The sequence below is a fragment of the Netta rufina genome, assembly GCF_964035555.1.
Source record: "Netta rufina genome assembly, chromosome: 3".
NCBI classification, from domain to species: Eukaryota; Metazoa; Chordata; class Aves; order Anseriformes; family Anatidae; genus Netta; species Netta rufina.
In genome coordinates, this window is record NC_140125.1 from 109432336 (window position 1) to 109456110 (window position 23775).

A 23775-nucleotide genomic window follows, 5' to 3' on the forward strand; every position below is an offset into this window, starting at 1 on the left:
ATTTATTTATTTATTTATTCTGAATTATTTTGTTTCCAAAGATATACTTGCTACTTAAATCCCAGTATCTCCCTCTGTATGATCACTCATGCATCAGCTCAGCTCATTTCATCCAGGGGAAATATTTTTTTGACAAAATAAATGCCAGTCTTTGGTGGAAGAGGATGGGAAGCTTTTTGGTACAAATCTATTGTATATTGTAATGGTTTAACCTGGCCGGCAGCTAAACACCACACAGCCGTTTGCTCACCCTACCCCCTCCCTCTCTGGGATGGGGGAGAGAAACAGGAAAGTTGAGATAAAGACATGAGTTGAGATAAAGACAGTTTATTAAGACAGGAAAATAATAATAACAATAATAATAATAACAATAACAATAATAACAATAATGATGATAATAGTACTACTACTAATAATGTGTACAAACAAGTGATGCACAATGCAATTGCTCACCACCCGCTGACCGATGCCAGCCTAACCCCGAGCAGTCCAGCCCCCCTCCCCTGGCTAGCCACCCCTATATATTGTTTAGCATGATGTCAGATGGTATGGAATACCCCTCTGGCTAGTTTGGGTCAGCTGTCCTGGGTCTGTCCCCTCCCAGCTCTTGCTGCAGCCCCAGCCTGCCCATTGGCAGGACAGAGCAAGAAGCTGAGACGTCCTTGGCTAAGGACGTAAGCACTGCTCTGCAACAATTAAAACATCGGCATGTTATCTTCTCATTCTAAGCTAAAACACAGCATTCTACCAGCTACTAGAAAGAAAATTAACTCTGTCCTAACTGAAACCAGGACAATATTCATCTATATGAACTGCAGATGCATTTGCGGTACTAATATTCTTCACAGTTCACTACAGATGACAAGAAAATAGCATCAACAGAAGAGTGAACCAGTCACTCATGGGGTACCCTGTCAGACCTACAGGTTTCTGTCAGCCTAATGACGAGGTGGATGATCACAGACAGCACTTCTAATTTGCAGCTGAGGCTGTCAAGACAGCATATACTTCGAGATTTTATTACCTTCTGGACAACAGTGTGAGGTGGGTAGATTCTCAGGCTTTTTAAAGTTAAGACAGCAAAACACATTTATGAGGCATAAGTAAACTTTAATTAGAAGGTTTAAGTAAAAAAATCAGGTTCATCCAGTAGCTACCAAGTTGTGCTAGCTGAGGTATGAAAGGAAGTCACGCTTGATTTTTCAGAGCTTCTATGAATATCAGTAGATACTATAGGGCTGAACAAGAAACCAAAGCTCTCACACACACATACAAGAAAAAGTGCAGTTCTTATTCATAAGCAAAATAACATGGTTACTCCTGTTCCTTCCTGAGACACTTCAAGTTCACCTGGCACTTAGCACAGGGAAGTTGTCCCTTTCCCACTGACTGAAAGGCAGTGCTGGGAGAGGAGTTACTGTCATCTTCCTCTGTGTTTTGGTATGGTGAGTCATGTTCTGAGACTGCCTACCAGAACCAATCCAGCAGGTTTAATCCAGCAAACACCTCTGGGCATCAGGCTGAACTGAATTTTGCTTAAGCTTTCATTTGGGTACTGATCTGATCAGAAGCTGGGACATTTCAGTCCATAATGAGACTATTCCTTGGGGTACCTAAAACTCTGGTAGTTATAAGGAGATCTAAATTCAAGAGTGATAAGAAATACAGATATAGATAGATATAGATATATACATATAGATATATACACAAACATATTGTATATGGTTGATAGATCCTACCCCATCAGTAGGAAGATGCCAAGGAGTAAATTATCTATCTCAGATAGTAATTCAGTTAAATTTAACTTTCCAGAGAAGCATCTCTACCCTCCTGATAGGGAAGGGTAGGTGACTAGTTCATTTCAAATCTTTTTCTCCTTTCACTCTTTAGGGAGGAATACTAGATGATGGAATTAAATGCTAAATTCATAGATGCTTAAATTTCAGTGTGGTAATGCCTGCTCTAATCTTATAAGAAAATTTGTGTCTTACTCCTTCTTTACTTTTCTGAATTTTGATGGTTTATTTGAATTAGCATTGATTTACTGGCAGATTTACTGACAGATCCTTGATACAAATAGAGTGAAATCATGTTCCCTTTAGTTTATATGACAACATTGTCATTGCCTTTAGTGGGGACAAGTTTTTATGTATATCTTGGACTCACTTTTGCAGTACCAAATCTAACATGCTTCTCAGCTTTTCCCTCATTATCTACTCAGTGATTGTCTTCAGTGATGACAGTGCTTCCCATTTACAAAACATTTTAGAAGTTTCCTAAATTAACATTTACATTGGCATGACTGTTATTCTGTTTATGCACAATTGAAGATACTAATAGGTGAACTGGCACTTTAAAGCAGCTGTCAGTGGGGAATTTAGATGACAATTAGTATACATTTAATGCTTTAACAAGTTTTGAGGACATCTCACACAAATGCACATTTGTATGTGCAGCTGCTAGTATAATAAACCAAGGACTTCGGTAATTATTTCCCCAATCTAATTAGGGAACACAAATGCTTATTTTATCAACAGAATTGCAAGATAACTCAAAACAGGACAGGTAGATTGAAAACGCTGTAGAATTAATTACTTTGACTTCACAAAGGCATCTGGCTTAATGTGCTACAAGCAAACCAATCCAAAACACTGTATAGCTGATCTTGGTAATTATTATTGAATTTACTATTAAACAGACTCAGTGTTGTATCACCACTTTACTCCATAGAGAAGCATGCACATAAAATCTTAAGTTGATAAAATAAGATGACACTAACCTCTATCAGAGCACTTGTAGTTGGGTCTGATTTCTGAGAGGACAGATTAGCATTGGTTGGTGCTGGGATCTCAGCTGTGCCATCCACAGGTGCTATTCCACTACTGAAGGAACCAGCTCCATTGCCAACATTCATAAACTGTTAACATTCTTTAGCAATCTAAAAGATGAACATTTAATTTAAACTCATCACTGTTGCTGTTTTCATGGTCAACCAGGGAGAAACACTTCCAGAAGATATACACACATCATCATAAGCTCTAGACTTCAATGGGAAAATATCACTCACTGGAGACACCTATATCTTAACACTGACTGTGAGGGAGTATACTTGATTTGTTTAGGCTAGATGTCTGACTATTTGAGTGTTGGTGGATGAGAAGAATTACTCTCAAAATGGACAAACACAGAGGGCAAAGGTACACTTATTATTATTTTTTTTAAATATTTTTAAAGTTATTATAGTTATTATAGTTAGCTATAGTTATTAAACAATAAAACTTGCTGCTAAGACTATCTTAGGATAGTCTTAAATGTCGTAAATGTAGTCTTAAATGATCAAGATTTTCTGCATTAAGAAAATATTTTCTACTATTTCACCTTAAGTATATGAACTAAAGCATTTAGTGAATACTTTTGGGATGTCAATAAATATGATTGGCTAAAATGAAATTTGCACTATTAAATTCCATTCTTCAAAATATATGTATATATATATATATCTGTTAAGATATTTTTAATGAAGTTCCATTGCCTCCATGCTTAGGAAAAACTATGTAATATTCAACTGTGTGATTTAGTGTTAGGTTTGTGTCATTGACTTGTTACACAAAAATAGATCTGGATTTGCCCAATATATAAAATTTTATATAGGCAAATTGAGTTTTGTTGTTTTGTAGCTTTGAGTACTTGTATTTGTAACCATGTTACTTTATTAACAGAATTTTGCTGTCTGATAAATCAAAAATATTGATGGCAGCTTTTATTACATAAATTGCAAAACAATGTAAGTACTTGTGGTTGGTTCTTAGATTTCTTAGGGTAGAACTGTGATGAATATCCATCTAATGTGTAGTTTCAATAATATCTACATCACAGACCTTTGACAGATATTTAGTCAATTTAAAATTCCAACAAATGGGGTAAGGAAGTTTTTTGCAATTAATTATCCTTTATTAAACTTTTATGTTTCAATCTTAACCTGAATTTATTCAGCTCAATTTTGTTTGAAAAATTGGATTTCATTATATCTTTTTCTGTAGAAGTATTAACCTTTATCACAAATCTTTTTCTCTTGAGAAGATACGTTATCAAATTAATTCAAAAATATTTATTTTCAATTCCATATCCAAGGGTCTACTGCAATTTTTTTGAAGATACAATGAAAGAAAATTGCCAGAAAAACAGACAAACAAAACAAAATTAAAAAACTGTACCCATTTTTCTGAAAAAGCTGAACGTCTTGTGAATACACACTCCAGCGTGTCAGCAGAACTAGCTTTAGCACATGTTGCAAGGTATCTTGCTCTTGCTGACCTTTCTTTTTTTTTTTTTTTTTTTTTTTTTTTTTTATCCCATTATGCTTTAATAAATTTGAGCCTTGTTTTTCTGTTCAAAATTCCTGTCTTAAAATTCTCGATATAGATAGCAAATTAGTCATTTTGAGAAGTATCAGTTTTTAGACTCAAAATTTAAGTCTCATTTTAAACTATTTCCTGTTAATTACTGAATTACATTGAGTAATGGAAAAATGGAATCATCTCATAAATCACACATGATTCTTGAATAAATAAATAAATAAATAAATAAAAGAAAAATTAAAAGTATATAAAATAATATAATAGAAAGACCTTACTTGCCAAAGTACTGGTGCAGATCACCCACTAAGTAGCCTATAAGCAAATCATAAAATACCTAGACAAAATTACAGGAGCCCATGATTCTTTATTTACACTTGAACAAGACCAAGAACAACATCCAACAGGGGATGGAGCTATGGATTCAGGTCCTCTATGTCTGTATTTGCCACAATCCATTTTTTTGTGTTTTATTATGCCTTCGTGTTTACTCATGGAGGCTATTTTCACCTGATACAACTTTTGTTTGTATCTCTTTTTTCATTTTCAGGGAACAGTAAGGAGAGCACGTGACACTGGACTGTGATGTTACTCTCCCTTGGACGTGCAGAAGGTCTAATCCCTTTTGTAATTCTGGTCTGGGTCTGATGACTGAGCCTAGAAAATAAGTAAATCTCTAGACATAAAATAATAAAAAGATCTAAAATAATACAGAAATCACAGATTTTACTTCATTTTGAAGTAATGGGAGAATAAGTCTTATCAATATATGTGAATTCATATAATTCAGACTGAATGTAGGATAAAAGAAATTTCCTTCTAGTGTCACTAATACATCTAGTAATCCTCCGCATGCACAGCAGCCAGCTCTGACTTGACACTTTCCTTTTATATGTGAATTTATTTGACAGTTTTTAATGCTGACCTCTGGTGAGGTTTCCTCCTTTAATTAGATGGGATTTTATTCTCACTAAAACTTACAGCAGTAGGCTTTGACATTTTTCCTTTTTACGTTTAGATTTCATAAGACAACAGTATCATTACTAGTACTTCCAACACTTAATGTGGAAGAAAAAAAAATCTGTTAACTACAGATTCAAAACCAGCAGACACAGTGTTTGTGAGTGCACCTTCCAGTATTTCCTGATGGTAAAGCGCATACAGCTTCACAGCAAGAAGCAAAGAATGCAGCAAGCAGCAAATGGCTAAAAGCCCAGAAATTCATAAAACCTAAATTGGCTGAGATTTTGACATTCATTACATATTTATTTTACAAATAATCTTGGAGAGAGGATGCCTTTCCTAGACATTAAAGTAGATATTTATAATATTTGATTCTTTATTTTTGTATAAATGAGACTTAACTCCCTTAGGGTTATGGTGTTATCAAAAATAACCTGACTCTGAATGCCTCGTCTGTTACTGAAAATTCTAATATTTTGTTTACTTTTTTTTCCATGTGTGAAAATAATCTGTAGGACTGATCACAGATAAGAGCAAAAGAAGCTATTTTTATTAACATAGGGAAGCTGTGAAAGTGTGTAGTGTTGAAGAAGATAAAAAAAAAAAAAATCAACTCTCTCTGTGGGCCTATAGTTGTTTTTTTTTTTTTTTTTTTTTTTGTTTGTTTGTTTGTTTTTCCTAATCTAAGAGGTAAAAAGTGGTTGGATTGTTCTTTTTATACTGCTGCTCAGTTAGAGTGAAATATATCTGTACAACACAATTGGTTGCTCCAAAGAGGTCAAATTATCCAGACTTTGACATCCACACATTGTCATATGTACTGTGCGTAGTTTTGTTAGATTTTCCTTGAGTATAACACCATGCTGACAAAACTGCTTTGTTTCAGTTTTGCAGAACCAGCTCTACCGAACCTTATGTGAATACCCTGGGCTGCACACAACTCTGCAGGATCTGCAGAGGGGACTTGGCAGTGCCTTCTTGGCTCTGAAGACAACAGCAAAAAGTTGACATAGTTTTTAGAGTGGCTATTTCACCTTTAGAAGCTGGAAAGTCTTACATGTTCAGCCATAGTCGTTTTTTTTTTTTTTTTTTTTTTTTTTTTCAGGTTAGTGCTAAAATTCATTGAAAGTTAAAGCAAGAGTAAGTCTAAAGGGGAAAAAAAAGTGTGTGTGTATATATATATATATATATATACACATATATATATATATTCTAGTAAATTAACTTCATACAAAGAAAGTTACAGTGTAATCTAGTCCAATAGGCCATTGCTGCTAGGCACAAGTTTATACATAGTCATTGCCATTGCAGGGTGTTTGTCTACAGAGTCCATCCTTTCCTGCAATGGAAGGAGTAAGTTCATCTGTGAACGAATCTGTACAGCTTCTTGCCTGGCTTTGGTGGCATGGTGCTACTGCAATATATATATATATATTTAATTTTATGAGCCAGCTACTTCCCAAATATCTGGAAGCACAAATATGACATGTGCAAACATGTCCATTACCGCACTATAAAGCACAGGGCTTTATATCAGTACTAAATCCTTACATGGCAAAATAGGTTTGACATACTGCCAGGATGCTAGCTGTATGGATTCTTAGCTAAATTTGGCTTTTATTATCTCTTAGACATTTAAAGCACACATGATCCAAATTTTTGCTTCTCTTTGTTCAAAATTACAATGACAAAAAGCATATAAGAGTGAGAAAAAGCTTGAAAAGGGGAACAAGAAAACAGTATGAACTGAAGGATGATGAATAGCATATCTATTTATTGCCTAGAAAAACTCAATATAACTTTTAAAGTTTTAATTCCAGTAAGAGAAGAAGGACATAGACCTAGTTCAGCACAAGTGGCACAAAGATACTCTCCTGTACTCCTTTATATCCAAATAATTAACTGATAAACCTGTTCCCATCCAAGTGTTACAGAAGAGAAGCAGAAAAGAAGTGATGTGGACATATACACATGCAATTATGCCAGACTTATAAGTATCCAAGTTTTCAAGAACAAGAGCTGTACAAATGCTGAGGAATCTTACTTTATGTTATTTGTTTACAAATTATTTATTATGCTGCAATGCATAAGAAAGAAATTCACAGTAACAGCTTTTCTTCTGTTGCCTGAGCATTTTGGGTTGAAAAGATAATAATAATAATATAAACCCACAATCTGCCACAACAGTGGAATGTGTTCTGAAAAAAAATATTGTATCTAGTTTAACTGTTAGCTGGAGTGTGTCAGTGTCTCTCAGAGTTAATACAAAATTTCTGTAAAAAAAGGCAAAGTGTGCAGCAGGTGCACAATAAGAAAAAATCCTTTTGCTCTGTCTCAACAATCTCAGAAACTCTTCAGTACTGATGATTCTGCACAAAATTCAGGTGACGAATGATAAAGGTAGAGCTGGCTGAATGAGCAGAAGAGATGGCAGTGGATTAGCAATACAAAAGTCCAACAAGCACAAAGGCAGATTAAAAAAGAAAGTGCTGAGGCATGCACTAAAAGCAATTCCACAACCCCATTAGCAATTAGAAGATATGGCAAAGCTCCTTGCTTCAGCTGGTTGGAAGCACAGCCATGTTAGATGTCTGTACAGAGTCCTCTGTATTTGGTGTTTTCAGCAGCTTAAACTCTGCTACATTGAGTTACATTTCATATACACGATCTTTTGATCCCTTTGTTTGAATAACTGCACTGTGCCATAGATGACAGACTCTCTTTTTAACAGGATATAGCATCTGGGTTGTGTTGTTCTGTAAAATGATGGTAATGCAAATAAACCATCTCCTTTTTCAGTAGAGTTTACTCTTTCATTCAGAGTCCAGCACTGAAGGATGAAGCATGATGTAAAGGTATAGGAGAGACAGATTTTTTTTTTTTTTCTTTTTCTTCTATCTCTGTCACAGTTTCTGCACCAGTGAGGGAGGTTTTTTATTAAAATTTCCAACAACAAAATATCATGTGATTTATGGTCTTTGTTGTTTCCAGAGCTGCAGCAGTGCATCTCCCAATCTGAAGTACAATTTGTACTTTGAAAACACCCAAGGATTCAGTTCTGTATATCTAATTTTCCCCATGTGAAAACCAGAGATGTTACTTTTCCAATGAAATAATTGATTAAATCCTTAAAGATTAAGGAACAGAAAAGACAAGTAAGAAAACACAGTAATTTATTTTTTTTTTAGTATACGTGTTTCTATACAATGAGTGTCTCTTAACATTTTATTTTATTTTATTTTATTTTATTTTATTTTATTTTATTTTATTTTATTTTATTTTATTTTATTTTATTTTATTTATTTTTATACTAAATGCAGACTAGTAAATTTCCTTCATGGTTTGATTGAGTATTTTTATCTGAAAAAATATATATATTACTGTAGAGTACAAAGATTTAGAATACAAAGATTTTAGAATACAAAGATTCCTGCTAAGAAGAAATCTTATTCTTGTTTTGCTCACATTGTCCTGAACTAACATCTCTAAAGGGTGTTACTGTATAAGGCAATAAAGACAGTCTTAAGTTTGTCCTATTTCAGATCAGAATTTTGCATGAAAAACATAAGGTAAAAATTACTGCATAGCATCAGATGGCTATTTCTCTGCAGTCAAATTTTTCCTCTGGGGTTCTATTTAGGACTTTTTTCTAGCAAGCAATTTAAACAGGAATGTCTGTGAAACAACACAGCAAATTCAAGGCAGCTATATTTAGTGAAAAAGGACCTGTTCGTACATTGAATGAAACAGCTGGAGCTTAAAATGGGAATTCTTATTTAAACACTACACAAAATGATGATACCTTCAGTAGTACCTTCTCAGCTAACGTTTCTCTCAAGACAGTCCAATTTTTTAGTTTCAAGGTGTGAGTTTGCAGAAATCATACTTAATTTTTGAATGGAAAGGCTGCATAATGCTTTTGGATATGACATACACGACATTTACTTGATTTATTGTGTTACAGCTTTGGAGCTTTGTAACTCAGAATAAGAATGGAGAAAATGTAGAAAATTTGAGTTTAACATGTTACCATCTATAAAAAAATAAAGAACTGGATGTTTTTCATGTAGATTTATTAAAGGTCAAAAGATGTTTAAAATGTGCCATGCACTCAAAAAAAAAAAAAAAGAAAAAAAAAAAAGACAAAAGCAAAACTCTCTGTTAATTTAACTTATACACAATACTTCTCAGCATAGTTATTTCACAACTTGTTTGATTTCACATTCTGCTGCATATGAATTTGTCAGATTAATGTAGTTCTCTTGAATACCATTTGTGCTAGTTATTGAATTAGTACATACTGTTTCATATGCAGTTTTTTCCAAGTGCCAGTACATGTCTTCAATTCCAATTTTGTATCACAGAGTTTTTAACAATATTGCCAAGGCTCCATATAAAATATTTAATCACTGTAAGTATCAAAGTAAAGTTGATTCTCTGTTGGGCTGTTATTAGAATTAGTGCTTCTGAACTGAAAGGAGATGCTACAGGACATATTTTCATAGTGAGCTAGACGGTGTTTTAATCTTGCAGTCACACTGAGTATAACTGGAGACAGGTGGCTAAAGCTCCACATTCTACGTCAAAAACGTAGTGCTCTCTCCATTCAGATATGCCTAATAAATTTTTAAATTCATCCTGTTCTTTTGCCAGCTGAACACTGCAAAATGGAAGGCAATATACAGTGCAAATGCTATCTATTCATGTAGCTAAGTCCACACGGATCTCAGGTAGTTTAGGATTTCACAATGCATGATTACAGTATTGTGTATTATAGATATTTAGACATAAACCACCACTATGAGCATCTATTCTGACCTCCAGCTTTTCACAGGCCACAGCATTTCAACCAGTAATTTTTGTAATGGAAAGTAAAAAGAATATGACACTTCATATCTCTGTGATTTTAATACTATTTTAGACACATTACTATATAGCCACAGTCTGCAGGATTTTTTGTTGATAAGGATTTTGCGTTGATTTGTCATATGCAGTGCTATGCATCTAACACAGCTCCCTGGCAAACAGCCTGAATCACTGTCAGGAAGACAATTCTTATGTCCTCAACTATAAAAATGTTTTCTAGTAGACATTTGGCTGAAGAAAATTTCATGTCCTGCAGAGCAGCATCAGGAAACATTTTGAGGTAACATTTGCATGTTTTGGTTTTGTAACTTGAATATTTTAAAGGTACTTGACAAGGGAGACCATGCCCTGTGCATTATTGTTAGACTAATGCCATCTGTTTCTCATCACAGCCATCAGAGAGACATAAAATTGGACTCAACTGATTTAAATTTCAGGCATGTGAAATATTATTTGAATTTTAAACTCCAGCATAAACTCCAGCATATTCATTTTCAAAGATTTTCAGTAATCCTGCTTCCTGGACTGGACATTTCCAGCACTGTGCATTTTTTTACCTGAGTGTGAGACATCTTTTAGGAAGTGTTTGTAGAATATGATAGCGAATGACCTTGTGATTGTGCTGGCTATAAAATGCCTAATTTTAAAAGGCCTAATTTTAAAACAACTTAAACATAATGCTCCTGCATTTTATATTATAAACTGTGATTTAAGCACTGATCCTGAGGAAAAAAAGAATTCTTGAATTTAATCCAGGTTGAATTCTCCTTCAGCCTTGGAGGAATTCAAACCCAGAATGCTTCAGTTACAGATAAGAATTCTGACCAAAAGTCCATCATCTGGGTCAGGTGGGAACACTGGCAGAACCATTGAGACTGGATTATTGCCAAAACCTATGAGTAATATCCAAGGGTACAAGTTCTGCTTGGAGTCTCCCAGTCTGATATTACAGGGTTTGCAGTATGAGCAGGGGGTAAGGCTATTTTCAACTACCGTTAGTTAGTTCACAGTTGTCCTATTGCAGTTTTAATATTCCCCTGTGAAGTAACTTTTTTTTTTTTTTCTTTTTCTTTTTCCCTGTCTGCCACATATATTTCGTCAATATAACTGTCCATTTTCAGTGGGATGGAGGCAGGATAACCTTCTCCAACATTTCATTCCAGAGTGTCCTGAAGAAAGCCTACCTGTTCAGAGCTGTGTAATTCATTTCTTCCAGGGCTAACAAAGCTATTGTGCTTACCATTTCTTCCTTTCCAAGCAAACTCTCTAAGAAATAATGAGTATATCTTCAACATAAATAGCCAACACTTAAAACAGCAAGAACTTTCTAGTTCATACTGCTGAATTGCTAGCGCAGTTTATTGCACAAATGTGGCCCATTCCAACTCATACCCTCCCAGAAAATGTTTCATCACATCACATTGGAAGGAGGGACCAAGGAGTTCCCCAGAAAGGCAGGTTGGATGCATTGGCTGCCCAAATGCAAGCCATGCTATACCAGCAGTCTACCAAGGGACAGAGGTGGTCTGTGCTCTGTTTTCTTGCTATAACAATGTACACTGAGTGCTTACACCTGGGCAACAGCTTCAAGGGGTGCAATATCCAGAATTTCAGGTGTGTAGTTTTAATTAGTCTATACCTATGGTATGTCTAGCACAAGTTCAGTCCAGGTTCCATGAAGTAGGATGATCTTGTAGGATGATGTGGAAGGCATTGTGTCTTCCTGTATTATGCTGCTGACAAAAATCCTCGCTCAAGTCCTTTTATGTTAAGAAATGATTATTAGCACCGATTATCTGAAATTGGTGAATTCATGTACCGATTAAAGCACTGCTCAGTATATCTCTAATGAAAGCCTGCTTCAGCAAATTGACTAAAGCAATCTTTTCAGGCTTCCTAAGGATTTACAGTGAAACAAACAAACAAAAAACAACTAGTTTTAACCCTCAGTGAAGGCTCTTCCTCTATCTAAAAGCTCGCTTGCAATACATGCAATAATAAATACATAGATAGCTCCTTACTAAATTTATTTCAAGGATGTTTACATATACATACATAATTTATCATACATACATACATGCATAATTTATCAGTTGCATAAGGACTCAACATTTTCATAACATATGCACAGAAACAATTTCTAAAGAAGACATATGATGTTTGTCTTCTGAGAGGTCAAAACTGAGGCTAAGTAGCTGCTAATATTAATTTTTTCTTTAAAATGAAAAATACCTAATATTTAATTATTTTTATTATTATTATTAACTTGTTAATGAAAACTTGCTAAGATGTAAAAAAATGTATTTTATTTCCTAGACAAACTAAACATGATCTTGTTGGTCTTTGGAGCTCTAGGAGAAACAGAGCAACAACTTGTTGCTAATCTGCCAACCATCAAGCATGTCACATATTGATGCTAGTTCTACCTCTGGACACTGCTGTCCTCACTTGATGAAAATCAACAGATAAGGTGAATCAAAAAGTTGAGGAAGACTCTTAGAATTCCTTAAGAATCTTAAGATTCTAAAGATTCCTTTAGAAAACAAATTCTGCTCACACCGATTTATATTCTTTAATTTAGTTACCCTATATACTTTACCATATTGAATTGAAATTTGTGTCAATGACATATATACATATGTCATATATACATATATACAATAAATAGTGTATTTTCTATACAAAATAAATTTGTCATTTTTTTTCATACATATAAAAAAGAAAAGACCAGGATATCAAAGCCAAACAAGAGATGAAAATTAGCTACTTCTGTTTTCTTGTCAAATGTTGATGTAAATGTATTCCATCAAGACACATGCTCATTTTAAACTTGGCAGAACTGTATTTTGATTAAAGAAATGCAGCAGCAAATAAATATTTAGAATATCTAGTTGAAATTTTAGTAGTATTAAATTGTCCATTTGCCTTCAACTATGTCAATCATAGTATACAACTAGTTCACTATGCCCATTTAAGAACAAAAAACTTATGGAAAGATGATTTTTCTTCGTCTTTTCTGTTTTGTACCCCTAAAGATAGAGAAAGACATGTTATTTTATTTTGAAGAAATGAAAATAAAGGGAAAGTTTCCATTTCAAAGCTTATTTCCATTTCAAAACTTAGGAGCATTGTTTTTTCTTTTTTTTAATACATACATATTTTTATGATACAGTTGCACTGCAGCAATACAGTGAATACACCTTTATACAACATCCTTCTGAGAAGCACAGGGTTCAGCTTCAACAAGAATAGTTTCAGCTAAATGTTGGGAGTAAACTCCAGGATCATGGATTCATTTATTAGGAGATGCTAGGAAAACTAGTCAAAAACCTAGGGATCTAAAAAACGTATGTTTTTTTTTTTTTTTTCCTCCTGTCCTTTGATTTTTAGGAAGGCCTCTTTGTTTGTTAAGTACTAGAACTCCTAATATAAAATCCTTATCTTAATTAATAAAATGTTATGTATTATTATTATTAATTTAAATTATATTTGTTGCGTTTCAGGAAATAAATGCTCCAACAGTTTCCCATGGAACTGTCAAAATCTCCAGTTTTTCTACTGAAATAAATAAGCAGTCCTACCACATGAGTAATATAAATGGAGTTTAATACAAAAGACAAAACAAACAAACAAACAAAACCACAAACAAAAAACAAAATAATAAAAATAATAATAATAATAAAAAAAACACCCAGAGTTGAGGGACATGGACTGATTAGATGCAATTTCCTCAAGGTGGTAACTTAAGCCTAAGGTACAATGCATGTTATTACCATTTTTTTTCTTTCTAATTTTGAAGTGTCTAACGTAGTCTGTCTGACTCATTCATTGTTTTGAAACAGAATTATGTTAACAAAGATAGAGCCCTTGGTGGAAGTAATCAAATTACAAATCAAAAGATTTTGTGGAGTTTCTCTCCTTAGAGATCTTCAGAAACTGCCTTGACTTGGTCCTGGATAAATGCCTCTAAGAAATATCTCTAAGTGTCCATGCTTGAAAAAAAATAAAATAAAATATGTGTACATGTGTAAATGTAGTGCCAATTTTAAGTCCACAAATCTTTTTCTTCAGGATTCTCTTCAAGATGAATCAGACAGATAAATTAACGTTAAGAAGAGAAATATTTGAACATCAAAGAAAGTTAAATCTGTAGTCAAGAATACTCAAAGTAAATTGATCAGAAATCTGTTCTACAGTCTCTGAGCAAAGTATAGTTTGCCCTAAATTATCCCAAACAGTTTCATGAAAATAAGAAGCAATTCTGATATGACTTTAATGCAATCTGTACTACCTAGACATTAAATTCTCTGCTTCTTTTAAAAAGCAACATTTTCTTAATTATATTTCAAATAACTATTCAAAATTCTCTTCCATAGACTATAAATTTGATGTAAGTGCATATACCCTATGCTAACAATAATTTTGAATGTTGAAACAAAAGCATAACTATCACAATCTAAAACAAAGTAAAAAAAAAAAAAGGCAAAAGAAGGCAAAAAAAAGCTTAATTACTGCTAATTCTAATAATAACACGAATAACATGGATATAATAATATAATTTACTTTCGAAAAAACAAATTGGTCACATCCACACATATGTTTTAGAGTTAAATTTCTGTAATAGAGCGATACTAGTAGTTAAAACAAGACCAACAACAATCAAATCAGGTTTTCATTGACTGCATTCATATAAAGTTATAGAGATTCTTCATTTACATAACTGGAAAAAGCTGTCTCAAACTGAAGTATCATCACAAGAACTTTAAAAACAAACTGGCAAAAAGTAGGCCACCAGCACCTGCTCATCCATGAATTTTAACTAAAATAGTAACTCCTAGAAATGTTGCTGTAACCATAGATCATAGTATCATAGAATCATCCCCATGATACAGCAGAAATGATGCTCATGTCTTTCAGTACTTCTGAGTAGCCCGAGTAACTAAAGACCAGGGACCTCTTATTTCAATTAATGCAATTGAGTGCAAGGGCACACAGAACAGAGTGCAGAAAATTTTGGATTATTTGATAAGGCGCTACAACTACAATGGAGTTTTAAACAAAAAGGTAAAGACATTTCAATATTTTCCCATTCTTAGGACACCATCAGCCCTGATTGCTCCTGCCCAGCCCCTGTAGCAGAAAGCAGGGCTATAGTGGCTTTACTCAGTTATTACAACACCAAACAAATGGCTTAATTAGCCCACCCCCTTAATTTTTGCTGCCTGCTACTCTTAGCAGGACTGCTCTGTCAAGGGCAGTGCCAGTACAGTCCTGTTGGCCTAAACTCAATCTGCTCCTGATGCAGGTCTTTTTTAAAATACACTGATTTCCTGAGAGTGATCACATCACACTGCTCCAGCCAGGTCTTCACTTGAAAATCAGACTGGCTTGTTGCAAATAGTGAGAAATATTGAAATCCTACCTCTCTTTCCATCTGATCTTAATGTATTCAAATAAAGAAGTTCCTGTGGAAAGTTCTTGATTTAAAAGGTTGGCAGAGGTTGCTGGAAAAGGTGGAGACAGTAGCTCAGAGCCAATTCCTCCCTAAAAGTAAGATATAATTTTAGAAAATAGCTCTTATCAATTTAGGGTGATAACCTCCAGACTGTGACTTAATATTCATTTACTTCTTCCTGAATCTATATTCAGTTTTTAAGATAAAAGATGTTTTCTAAATGTAAAATAGAAACATTTTAAAAATACAAGATCAAAAGTGTTCAGAATACCATGGAGCATTAGAAAACTAGGATTAGCAAAAGTTAAAACTGTCAGTGAAGCAAAATGCAGCCTGATTACAGTTAGAAATCAGTTCAAATAACAATAAGAAAATAAGAAATAAGAATAAAATCAATTTAAATAAGAAAGAATACTTGCAATTTTTATTAATAGGCTAGATCAAATAAAGTCTTTGTGAAACTGAAACTAAATTTGTTTCCACAGACCCACCAAATACCAAGATAAATCATAGTTAAAACTCTCATGACAGTTTTCCTCACTTGTTTGAGCAAAGAGAAGAACACGACAGCTGTGTTATCAAATTTATCATCTGGCAATCTATTATATACTCAGATTTCTGAAGTAAGTGTGCATCTCTCCATTAATTTTAATTAAATGTTTGCTTGATCTTAACTTCATTAAGATAACAATTAGAGGTCAGTGTGAGATAATGAAAGGTAATTCTGGTTGCCACTTTTGTATTTGAGGGAAGGAAGTAATTTCATAAATCTAGCAGCATAGGACATAGTTTTGGACTTTAATGAGAATAGAACTAACCTTTAGCTTTACATGCCTCTTGAGCAAAATTTCGATGGTAACTGATTAATATTAATTTTCACAGCTTTGGTTAGCTGCAGAAAACTGCATAGTGCAAGATGCTTATATCTGCATAGTGTAAGTGCTTATATCTGAAGTGACACAAAGGAACAGGGGTTTGGAGGTGGCTACTCCTCCAAGGAGTAAACTCATCAAGTTGCACGTATGCTGCCAGCAGAAATTAAAAAATCCAGTCTTCCATTGCTAATTGCTGTTGCCCTGTCCTCCTTCTCCTTACTGCCCTTTTGCCTCCTGCTGCCTTTTCTGACCCAAGCACTGATCTGTTTATACAAAAATGCCTTCGACTGCTTCTGTCAGTGGAGACTTAAAAAACAAATATCTCTTTGCTAGCTCAGCTCATTTTGACTTCAGCAGGAGAAAGGAGGTAATTACTGTGGGTCTGAGTGAGGGCAGTAATTTGTCAGGCTGCTGGGACTAATCGGGGGTCTCCCCCGGCAGGCACTTTCTTGTGCTATGCCTGAAGATTCTTTCATTCCTTTTTTTTTTTTTTTTAAATTATTATTATTATTATTATTATTATTTTTATTTGTTTTTAATAGGAAGGCAAGAAGTTCCAGAAATAATTTTTTCCTGTTCCAAAAGGTCCCCAGAGAAAATATTCAGTTTCATTGCAATTACCTGTATGAAAACATGCACTGTCAACCAGCTCTGCTTTTGTAAATCAGGATTATTTTCTATAAATAATGTAGATGTTTTCATAACTAAATCCTGGATAATAGCATAAAACTGGCACTAAGCATAGTTCTGTAGAGCCTCAGACCTTCCTTACAAAAGATTTCATGACAGTAATATATTCCATCCTAAAACCCATAGAAAAAAGATATTTTTAAATTTTTACTGAAAGTTAAAAGATAATGAGAATGCACAAGACTTTATAGAAGATACTATAGAATTATCAATAAGGAATAATTACAACATCCAGTCGTTGGTTTATCAGAAACTTAAAACCTGAGTTTTAAATTTCCTGAAACCTTCAGGAATTCACAGAGCTGCAAGAGGAAGAAAGGGAGAAAGAAAGGGAGAATATAGTTATAGAAGTGCACTATTTATTTCTTCCACGTAAATCAAAGAGAATTGATTTCATCCCTGCCACCTTGTAACTTCTCTGTCTCAGGGGAAACTACACACAATTCAAACACAAAAGTAGGAGAAGCATGAACCAGGTTATCAAACTTTATATAATACATTAAAAGAGAGAAGCAGAGAAGAAAGAGAGGGCATAAATACAAACATTTCAGACCTCTTTGATTTTATTGTTAAATAACACATTATGAAATATAACATTGAAAAGAAAATAATGGAAGAAAGGAGTTGGGGGAGGAGGATTTCTTACGTGGCTGTTTGAAAGAGGAATCTTTCATTGTAATCACTCTCATATTGGAGACAAGAAGTATCCTTCTAAATGCTTTCTGGTTGTAAATAATATCCTGTTCCACACCACTTTTATTCTTTCTTTGAAGTATATTTAACCTAGAAACAAAAATAATCTCAGACATACTGGCCTTAATTTGATGAAGTTCAGTATGTGTTCTCTGTGTCTCAGACTCAAACAACATCCTTCAAGGATTTCCTGATAAGGAATATTACCTGGATGGGGGCCTAGTGAGCCTTTTCTCTTTCTCAGTGAAGCATGTGTGGTGGTTTTATGCTGGCCTCATTTCCCTGGTGGTGCATCAGGATGTTCCTTTGGACTCTTATGCTGTTGAGAAGCACTTGTGTCTGTTTAAGGACCCTCTGCATTAAGTGTGGTGAATAGAAATCCAGAGAAGGTGTTTTGCAGAGAGTCAGATGGGAGGAAAACCGTCTGTCCAAACTAAGGATCCATAATGTGGGTATCTTCAATCAGCTGAGAGTTGAAGGATGATCATCTCATTCAAAAGCATATCTATGAGAGGAATCACCTTTTCAAGAGGACTAGCTTACATGTGATCATCAGTGATGTGGATCTCATAGAGTGGGCCCAGGAATGAATTGCCCCTCACCTAACCTCAAACATCTGCTAGGTTGAATGAATCTCCATCAGAAATGTGTTTCTCTCCACTGACTTTAAAGGTAAATCTGTTAGGACTTCAACATGCACTAACAATTTTTTGCTTATAGTACCTTTATAGATTTTTACGGGCGAAGTGGTGATTTGAACAGTGAAAAGAATAATTAAAACTAAGTTAGATTGAAAAACAAACAAAAAACCACACACATGCTTTTTGGAAAAAAAAAAAAAAAAAGGAAAAAGAAATCACAGAAATGGTCAGTCACTGTTTTGAATTATTTATCAGTCAGGAATCTCTCCTTTACTCTTTGCTCTCAAATACACATAGGCCCTTTACTTTAAAAACAAAACCAAAACACAAACAACAAAATGGCGGTCCTGCTCTCAAATGTAGTAGCTGAGAAGTGCAGGTGATGGAAGTGGATATGTTAGCTGGCTATGTTTTGTTTCATATTTGCAGCACCTTCAAACTGTAATGGTAAATATTAACATTTTCAAAAATTTTCTTTCTTCTAAGGCAGAAGGGAACATTAAAATACACATTTAGAATAAATGAACCAAAAATCCTTCAGACATACTGTGGACCTTATAAATGATTAGTTTTCCTGGCTTTCAAAGCACAGAATTTCAATTTATTCAAATGCTAATGAAAATTTGATTACAATATAAAATATAATTTTTCCTCTAGAATATTATTAATGCAGTTTCAGAGATTAATGTTGCAGCCAGAATGCTTCGTTTTTCATTAATCTACTAGTTCACTGATGAATTTACTTATAAATCTCTCCCTTCATCCAGTTTATATCTCATTGCTCCACCAAATTTTATGACAGCAGAAGTATATTACTGCAATTAAAATATCAATAAAACAATCCATAGGGCCATTTACACTATCGTTTATACCATGCTGGCAAGATATGAGGATTAAAGTGAGCACAGGCCCTTCTATTATTTAAATGCACAAGGTAAATCCAGCCACAGTGTTTGAAGAGAAAGATTAAGTAAGATTAATAAAAAACTTGGACCAAAAGTAAAATGAAGGCTGAATCCCACTAATCATTAAATTAATTTTATTTAATTTCATACTCCTTTATTCCTCCTTCTTTCCTGCCACTGGTAGGCCATGTATTGAGAGCTAATTTTGTTGCCATTTCTGCATTGCCTCTTGCACTGAAGTCATCATCATAGCATCTGAGTTCCTATACCTCTTTAAGCAACCTAGCTACCATTTACAGCACATTTTCTTCTTGCATTCTTTCAAGTTATGATAAATGTATCTGGGAGGGTGCTTTATTCTAGAAACATAGAAAGAAGCTATTTTCCCCCTATGCTTGGTGCAAATATAGATTGCAGGCATTCAGAGTTATTATTGTTATAAATCCTGCCTGAGAATTGACAACCTCAGTGCAGGTTGATAAAGGTTTTAGCTGTCTCACGTGTCCTGAGAGTGGGCTTGGGAAAAGCATGTTACTTTTTTTTAGATCTGTTCTAATCTTTTCTTCCCTGTGATGAGGTCTGATTTCCCACTTTCTCTGTCACTTCCTGCAGTGAAAGCAGTTTAAAACCTCAGGTGGCCTATGAGGGAGGTGAAGAGAAGGACTGTTTATGAGCAATTAGTTGTTGACCAAGACTCATAACAACATATAATTCACCAAATTCCTTAACTTGTTCTGTGGGTAGAGTGTCTTTTAACAGCTATTGATACTTGACTGTTCCCCACTCTGTGACCAAGAGCTAATCTGAGATACACAGGTCTAAATATCCTGATGAGTTCAATCTGTTGCAGATTTAGCAAAACTCTCTATACTGTCAATAAATTCTGGGTAGTGGACTACAAGGTACAATTTTATAGCATGCAAAGCATGCCCTTTGGTTGCAGTTTTGTAATAATCAGTGTATCCACAATATTGCTCATAGGTTCTGAATTTAAGATCTTCCTGCATGTGTCATTAGACAGGCAAGTAATATCCTGATGTAACTCAATTTGAAGTCTGTAGATTTGTATGAGGGATGCACGGGGAAGGTGAAAGATATTTGACAGAGTTATATACTGTGTCTGTCTTACAAAATCAGAAAACTGAAAGGTTTATCCTAGTTATAGTTTCAAATAGTAAAGAATTAAGAGTATATGTTTTTCAATTACATTGTCTAATATTTTGTAAATTCTTCTTTTCATCTATTCCTGCTAATGTGCAGTCTAAGATAATGCAAAATTCTAAAGGGCTTCATGTTTTAACAACAGAAAAAAAAAGAAAAAGGAAAAAAAAAAAAGAAAAAAAAACTTTAACCTTTTTATGTTCAAAGTTCTTTCTTTTTAGCAACCAATAAATGGTCCCACTGATGCACCAAATTTGCCCTTTACCAATTTTCAAAGTTCTGATTTAGGTTGTTGAAACTCACTAATCTGTGAGATTAACAAATTATTTTGCTGCTAACCACTGTAGGAAATTATTTATGCTGCTATTATCTGTGAGAGAGAGCATATTGCCAAGGTTAAGTGCTGAGACATGGAGTTACTGCAGAAAGCATTACTGACTTGATTTTTAAATGTAAATCTCTCATAAAGGAAGGATGAATTACTGTGCAGCTTCTAATTCTCATTTACTTTAAAATGCTTTGAATGTATGTGGGTATTCTGTGGTATTTTTTTTTTTTCCTCATCTTCCCTTTCTATTCCTTATTCTTAGGTGCTTGCCATGTGCAGTATTCTCAGTCATGACTTCTGGCTTACATCCAGAAAATTTGTATTCAGTAACTTGGCATTTAATAAGATTGCTTGGTTATCTGAAACCAGGCATATTGTAGGCATGTAGGCAGCCCAAATAGCCAAGGGATACATAGGGATGAAAGGAAAAGAAATTCTGTCTCATTCCACAGTGTAGTGATGGACCCACTTTAAACTTCTAGTGTTGCATGCCTTTGTCCCCTCCATGGACATGGAGGATGTAGCATTGCATATTGCTCCATTACTTTTTCAGCATCTCTTTGTATGACTGTATTCAGCCAACAAACCTAGAGTTTCCTGCAGTTCCTGAACACACAAAAAAGGAAGATGTGTTTCTATAAAACACACATCTTATTTTCCCTTTCACCATAACTTTCTTAGTCCTGTCCCAAAGCATTATTATTTTCACTAGAAACAAGCAATGGAAACTACTGAGTTTGCTTCTGTGCTAATTAGATCCTAGAGAATATTTAAGTATGTCTTTTGAATTACCCTCTGCAATTTTGCCATAATAACTACACTGGTTTTGAAACTAGAGAAGAAAACAACAGATCAAGACAAATTAGGAATGAAATCAGATAAATGGGCAAGTCAAGCTGGATTATTAGAGGCCTGATATAATTCAAAATCTTATTTTAATGAAGCTGGAAACAGCGATAAAAGAGTCTGACAGGGTGTTGAAGTATAAGAAAAAAATCTGTTAGATATTTAATAACCCTTCCTAAAATCTACTTTCTCAGAGTGAGAAACAATGATAGTTTGCAGGAGATATCGCAAGAGATGCAGTTTTAAAACTGAGGGTAGTGTGTAAAGCCAATGAATTCCACAGAGAAAAACAGAGAAATAAGTAACACATAGCCTTTTACTTTTGAGTGATGAAGTAGAAGATATTCACACCAAACTTAGCAGTTTGTTAGACAACAGAAGGGCATGCAAGTAGATGAGCAGATCAAAAGAATGGGTCCTTCTAATCTGCTAAGTACACTCCAAAGCTCTGCTGAGTTCATCTCTTAATTGAAGCTCAAATAGTAGACTGACAGCAGCACATCACTTTCTGACATATTGCTGTTACTGTAATTAATTGATAGATATCTGTCAATAAGTTAATTCCAACAGCACTTTCCACAATGTCTCTAGCAAGAACATCAGCTTTCTGTCAACAGTGTAACTGCAGGAATGGCACACATTTGTTAATTCTGGAAGTGCTGCACATGCTGGGAAAATCTGAAATGCTCGATCCCATCTGGTTCTCCAGTTAAGTAAGAATGGGGTGAGACAATACTTTGATGACAGACTTTTACAAAGAATTTAGGACCTTCAACACAGTTGTGTGAGCTACTTGGGTGATATTCTTTTTTTTTTTTTTTTTTTTTTTTTTGGAGTCAGTAACAGATGTGTGATAAAACAGCAGAGTTTATTTTGTCTGGTCAATCTGTGCACAAAAATCCCTCTGCAATCTTGTTTCAGAGATGCAATGGTGGAAACACCCTCAGCTTTATAATTCCCATTGGCTTTCCTGCATGAAAAAGCACCATGATCATAAAACTAAAATGCAGTTCCATCATGAGAATTACCTGCAGAGAGGCACAAGTTCTCTCCCATAGGCTGCCTCTCAGGTCTTTTGCTCTCCAGCATCTTGTTCTATTCATCTAAGCAACAAACACATGGTCACGTCCTGGGTAACCATTAAAACCACATAGCTTTCTTCATTATGTCAATGCCTGTTCATTGCCAACATGCTTGGCAATGAAATGTAATGATTCTCAAAGCTTTTAATCATACTGTTTTCAGAAATGAAAAGGAGTCATATCTTCAATTTGAGGTCAGTTAGCTTTTAGTTGCTATGAATTCCTGTCCTGGTTTCAGCTGGGATAGAGTTAATTTTCTTCCTAGTAGCTGGTATGGTGCTTTGCTTTGAATTTAGAATGATGATAATGCTGATAACATGCTGATGTTTTAGTGGTTGCTGAGTAGTGCTTACACTAAGTCAAGGCCTTTTCATCTGCTCATACCACCCTGCCAGTGAGGAGGCTGGAGTTGCACAAGGAGCTGGGAGAGCACTCATCCAGGACAGCTGGCCCAAACTAATCATAGGAATATTCTGTACCATGTGGTGTCATGCTGAACCATAAACTGGTGGGGGAAGGCTGCCTGGGACTGTGCTGAACATTGGTCAGTGGGCGGTGAGCAATTTCATTGTGCATCACTTGCTTTCTATATTCTTTTGTTGTTGTTGCTATTATTATTATTATTATTATTATTTGTACTATTATTATTCTTATCCCTTTATGTTCTATAAACCGGTCTATATCTCAACCCATGAGTTTTTATTCTTTTTATTATATTCTCCCCCATCCCACTGGGATTGGAGTGGAGTAAGCAAACTTCTGTGTGGTGCTTAGCTGCCCGCTGGGTTAAACCACAACAATTCCCTACCTATATTAACTCAACATTTGCTTGCTAGGTAGGGTTGAACATTGAACTTCACATTGAGCCAGTGGAGCTGAGGCTTGCCAGGTTCCTTGTGGAAACAGACTAATAAG